The sequence below is a fragment of the Vombatus ursinus genome, unplaced genomic scaffold (genome assembly GCF_900497805.2).
Source record: "Vombatus ursinus unplaced genomic scaffold, bare-nosed wombat genome assembly UNPS02014945.1, whole genome shotgun sequence".
NCBI lineage: Eukaryota > Metazoa > Chordata > Mammalia > Diprotodontia > Vombatidae > Vombatus > Vombatus ursinus.
The window spans coordinates 8,878,701-8,884,895 of NW_020954723.1; the positions used below are offsets into that span (position 1 = coordinate 8,878,701).

General features: G+C 35.9%; 1 pseudogene; it reads right to left on the reverse strand.

Moving 5' to 3' along the window:
- Positions 1–2,583: 2,583 nt before the first annotated feature.
- LOC114030068 lies at positions 2,584–2,963 on the reverse strand (annotated as a pseudogene).
- Between the last annotated feature and the right edge of the window lie 3,232 nt (positions 2,964–6,195).

The window sequence follows — 6,195 nt, forward strand, 5'->3', positions numbered from 1 at the left end:
AAATCTTGTTTTTCTCCTGATTGTGTTTCCACAATACTTGAATTGTTTCTTTCTGGCTGCTTGCAATATTCTCTCCTTGACCTGGGAACTCTGGAATTTGGCTACAATATTTCTAGGAGTTTTCCTTTGGGGATCTCTTTCAGGAGGTGATTGGTGGATTCTTTCAATTTCTATTTTGCCCTCTGGTTCTAAAATATCAGGGCAGTTTCCCTTGATAATTTCTTAAAAGATAATGCCTAGGCTCTTTTTTTGATCATGGCTTTTAGATAGTCCAATAATTTTTAAATTCTCTCTCCTGGATCTATTTTCCAGGTCAGTTGTTTTTCCAATGAGATATTTCACATTGTTTTCTAATTTTTCATTCTTTTTTCTTTGTATTATGAAATAGTTTTTATTTCAAAGTTTGTCCGTACCAGAAAAAAATATTCAAATTAAAGTTAATTTTTTTTTATTTGACATTTTGTTGAGCAAAAAGCTTGATTACAAAGTGAGTCCATATTATCAACCTACCTAATTACATCGTGAAAGATAGAACGGAGGTCTTATACTCTTTGGATGCACATATAAGATAGGCCTTTTCTGATCAGTTTGGTCCTCACTTTTCATCTTAAAAGTAATAAATTTTATGCCTGGGAAATATCTGGCAACAGAGCAACATATTCCTATGTTAGTTATTTTTAAAAATTATTTGAGTTATCCTAATTAAGAATCAAGATGCTAATATTCATTAATGAAATCAATGAACAACCATTAAGTGCCTACTATGTGCCAGGATCCTATAATTTCTTTTTTCTTGAGATTAGTTTTTCCAGTTTACTTGCAGGGACATGTTTTTTGCTGGGTGGAATTACAGTAATTTTGATAAAAATTCTAGTTGGTGCTTAAAGTTTTATGTACAAGTGGGGAAAAAAATCCCAAGAGATTTTTATTTAGAATATTCAAAAGAGCCTCTGCAAGTAATGAAAACTGAATATCACCAGTGCTAATACATAGTTTCTCTCACCTTCAAGGTTTAGATATTTAGCACTTAAGACAAATAATATTTCCTCATGACAGAAGAGGAAAAGAGCACAAGACTTGGAATCAGAAGACCAGCATCCAAGCTTTGGCAAACTACTTTACTAGTCTGAGCCTCAACTTCCTCATCTAGAAAATGGGGATACTAATACTGCATATATTACCTATCTATCCCACATAGTTGTGGAGAAAATGCTTTAGAATCAATTCCTTATAGAAATGGGAATTGTCATTATTACTGCTTGTGCAATTTACCATACAGGGTTGCTGTCAGGAAAGCATTTGGTAAGCTGTAAAGCACTATTTATTTACATGTGAGCTATAATTAAAATAACAATTATTATTATGATCTAGGGTTCTTTTCATATACAGTCAGCTTTCTTGGTTAATATGAATGTTTTTTAAAAGTTTTTTCTCAATTACATGTAAAAAATAATTTTAACATTCATTTCCTTAAAATGTTGAGTTTCAAATTATCTTTCTTCCCTCCCCTTCCTTCAGAAGGCAAGCATTTTGATACAGATTGTTCATGTATAGTTATGCAAAACATTTCCATATTAGTCATGTTGAAAAAAAAACATAGAAAAAAAAGGAAAGGAAAAAAAAGTATGCTTCAATGTGCATCCAGACTGCATCAATTCTTTCTCTGGAGGTAGATAGCATTTTTCATCATGGTTCCTTTGGAATTATCTTGGATTATTGTATTGCGGAGAATAGCTAAATCATTCACAGTTGATCATTGTACAATGTTGTTGTTACTGTGTACATTGTTCTCCTGGTTCTTCATTTTGCATCAGTTCCTGTAAGTCTTTCTGGATTTTTCTGAAAGATTCATGCTCATCATTCCTGATAGCACAATAATATTCCATCACAATCATATACCACAACTTGTTCAGCCATTCCCCAATTGATGGGCATCTCCTCAATTTCCAATTCTTTGCCACTACAAAAAGAGCTGCTATAAACTGAATGTTTTATCTTAAAAGGAATCTTAACACATAAAATGCATTATGAACTTTTACTTAGTAAAAATTTGAGACAAATAGAAAAACAATCTTTTCCTAACTAGAGGATACCTCTCTAAATGCTTTCAAAATTGCATTTGACCTCTCTTCCTGAAGAAAGTTAAGTCATTAAAAGTATATCCCTTCAGTTTTGTTAATACTGGGAAAATAGTTCTTAAATGTTCAAAGTCTACTGCTTTTCAAGCAAATGAAGAACAAAAATATGGTACTATTTCAAAAAAGATGCCAATAAAATGGCAGTGGCACAAAGATTCAAGCCAATCTCCAATATCACAAGGTAGTTATAATGCCATGTAATGGTTTTCTGGTAAACAAGGAGCTTATAGTATTAAGAACAGGAATAAAATACTGCTTAATGTTGATGGCTATGCTAATTATATATATATATGCATATAATAATACCCCATTCAGAACTACTTACTACTAACTGAATTAAGGACAGATTTTTAAAAATATTTTTAGTTAAATTTCTGTACAAAAAAATCAAACCTTAACCATTGTAAACAAATATATTTACACCAATGTACATCCTAGAATTCTGTTGAAAGCAAAGATACATAAGAATATTCTATTCTTCATCTGGACATCCATCATCTTCTGTGGGATCAGGTTGCAAAGGAAGAGATTTTCTTTTAGGTTTTCCTCGGCCACTATTTCCTGCCTCTGCTTCATCAAGAATTTGATTCTCTTTTTCTGAGTGTTTAGATGACATCCCAAAGAATTCTCCAATTCTTTTTTGCCATGAGGGTGTTGGCTGTACACATACTTGTTCCCACCTGCAGACTTACTTTCAACTTCCTGGAACAGAGGTGAAGGAGAGGTGTTGGCAAAGCTGGAGTGACCCAAAGCCTTCTGGGGTGCTCAAGCTGCCACCACTTTGCGATAGAAGCATGGCATACAGTCACCCTTATTCCATACCATGACCAAAGTGGGAGTGGACAATGAAACAACAGGGACAGAGACAAGGCCAGTGGACAGAGGTTGGATCCTCCCAAGAATCACACAGTTGGAAAGCCACCTATTTTTTCAGTCTTTTGGATTAGTTTTACAATGCCTCAATTTCTCATAAAGTCACTAGTTCCAATTGCTCCATTCTAATTTTTAAGGAAGTATTTTCTTCGGTAAACTTTTGGACTTCCTTTTCCATTTGGCCAGTTTTGTTTTTTAGGGCATTCTTCTCCTCATTGGCTTTTTGGACCTCTTTTGCCATTTGGGTTAGGCTATTTTTTTAAGGTGTTATTTTTTTCAGTATTTTTTTGGGTCTCCTTTAGCAAGCCATTGACTTGTTTTTCATGATTTTCTTGCATCACTCTCAGTTTTTCCTCTACTTCTCTTACTTGCTTCTCAAAATCCTTTTTGAGCTCTTCCATGGCCTGGGACTAATTTATATTTTTCTTAGAGGATTTGGATGTAGGAGCTTTGGCTTTATGGTCTTCTTCTGGTTGTATATTTTGAACTTCTTTGTCACCAAAGTAAGATAATATAGTCTGACTCTTTTTGCACCACTTGCTCATGATCCCAGCCAATTACTTGAGTTATAAATTCTTTGTTAAGGTAGGAATATGCTTCCAGTGTGGAGAATGTACTGTCACAAGCTTTGGGGGTTTTGTGTAGCTGTTTTCAGAGATACTTCTAGGGACCTGACAATTTTCAGTTCTTCCAAGGTGCTATGATCAAGGGGCGAGGTGTTTACCCCTTTCCTGGCCTGTGCTCTGGTCTATGAGTGACCACACACACTCTTTTCTTCTAAGAATTTGGATGCTATACCACTTAGTACATATATGTTTAAACAATGATACTACTTCATTGTCTATGGTCCCTTTTAGCAAGATCTAGTTTCCTTCTTTGTATGTTTTAATTAGATCTATTTTTGTTTTTACTTTGTATGAGATGGGGATTGCTACCCCTGCTTTTTTTTCTTACTTCCACTGAAACATAATATATTCTGCTCCAGCCTTTTACCTTTACTCTGTGTGTATCTCTCTGCTTCATATATGTTTCTTGTAAACAACATATTATAGGATTCTGGTTTTTAACCCACTCTTCTATCTGCTTCCGTTTTATGGGAGAATTCATCTCATTCACATTAACAGTTGTGATTACTATCTACATCTTTCTCTCCATTCTCCCCTCTCCCTTGGTTAATGCTTTTCTCTCTCCTTTTTCCCTTTCCTTTCTCAAATTTTGCTTTCAACCACTGCCTTCCTCAGTCTGCCAGACTTTCTATTATCCCCCTCCCTTTTCTTCCCCTTTATCCTTACTACTTCTTCCCTTCCTTCTATTTACCCTCTCCCTTTTCTTTTCCCTTTCCTCTCCTACTTCCTATAGGATAAGTTAGAATTCTATACATAAGTGATTATGTTATTCCCTCTTTGAACCAAATCTGATGAGAGTAAGATTCAAACAATGCTCATCTCCCTCCCTTCTTTCACTCTACTGTAATAGGGCTTTGTGACTTTTGATGAGATGTAAATTACCTGTGTCTGCCTCCTTCTTTCCTCTTCTCCCAGTGTAATTCCTTCTCACCTCTTAATTAGATTTTTTTGTGATCACATCAAAGTCAACTTATACCCACCCCCTCTGCCTATGTATACCCATTTTAAATGTCATAGTAACAATACAGTTCTCAAGAGTTACAAGTGTCATTTTCCCTTGGAGGGATGCAAACAATTTGCTCTTATTAATAACATGTTTTTTTTTCTTTCCTGCTTACCTTTTTATGCCTCTTTTGAGTCTTGTATTTGCAGATCAAATTTTCTGTTGAGCTCTGGTCTTTTCTTCAGGAAGGTTTGGAAGTCCCCTATTTTATTGAATGTCCATCCCTTCCCCTGAAAGATTGTGCTCAGTTTTTCTGGGTAGTTGATCCTTGGTTGTAATCCAAGCTCCTTTGCCTTATGGAGTATCATATACCATGTCCTCTGATATTTTAATGTAGAAGCTGCAAGGTCCTGTGTGAGCCTGACTCCGGTTCTATGGTATTTATATTGTTTCTTTCTGGTTGCTCGCAATATTTTTTCTTTGGCCTGGTAATTTTGGAATTTGGCTACAACATTCCTTGGCATTTTCAGTTTGGGATCTCTTTCAGGATTCATTTGATGATTATCTTACCCTCTGGTTCTAGTTCCTCAGGACAGTTTTCTTTGATGATTTCCTGAAAGATGCTGTCCGGGTTCTTTTTTTCCTCCTGGTTTTCAGGTAAACAAATAATTTTTAAATTGTCTGTCCTGGATCTGTTTTCCAGGTCAGTTGTTTTACCAATGAGGCATTTTTTATGTTTTCTTGTATTTTTTCAACCTTTTGTTCTGTTTGACTGATTCTCACTCTCTCATAGAGTCATTAGCTTCCACTTGCCCAATTCTAATTTTTAATGAATTGTTTTCTTCTTTTAGATTTTCTATCTCCTTCTCCATTTGTCCCATTTTACTTTTTAAGGATTTTTTCTCTTCAGTGAGTTTTTGGGACTCTTTTTCCATTTGACCAATTCTACTTTTTAAGGAGTTGTTTTCTTCAGTGTACTTTTTTTTTCCATTTGGCCAATTGTATATATAAGGACCTGTTTTCTACAATTAATTTTTGTCCTTCCTTTTCCAGCTATTATCTCTCATTTGCATATCTCTCATTTATTTTCCCAATTTTTCTTCTACCTCTCTTATTTGACTTTCAAAATCCTTCTTGAGCTCTTCCAAGAAGGCTTTTTGGGCTGGACACCAGTTCATATTCCCCTTTGAGGTTTCAGATGTGAGTATATTGACAATGTTGTCCTCTTCTGAATTTGTGCCTTGATCTTCCCTGTATCCATAATGAGAATCTAGGATCATTGTCCATTTCTGCTTTTTGCTCATGGTATTTGCCTATTTCATGATTTTTTTTTTAAAGTTGAGCTCTCCTGATGGAGCTCAGGGGTCACTGACCCAAGCTTCTTGTGCTGGGAGCCCGGGACCTGGTCACTGGCTTTATGTGCTGGGGCCTCAGATGCTGGCAGTTGGAGGCTGTAGGGTTCTGGCAACTTCCCTGGTGTTGGGCTGGATCAGCAACACTGGAGCTCTCGGGATGGGATTGAGGAATCTGGCCCCTGGGGAAAACCTGCTCACCTGGGTCTTGTACTCTTTTCTTTAGCTGCTGCTCTCCCAGGCCTTGCACAAGGATGTTTCAC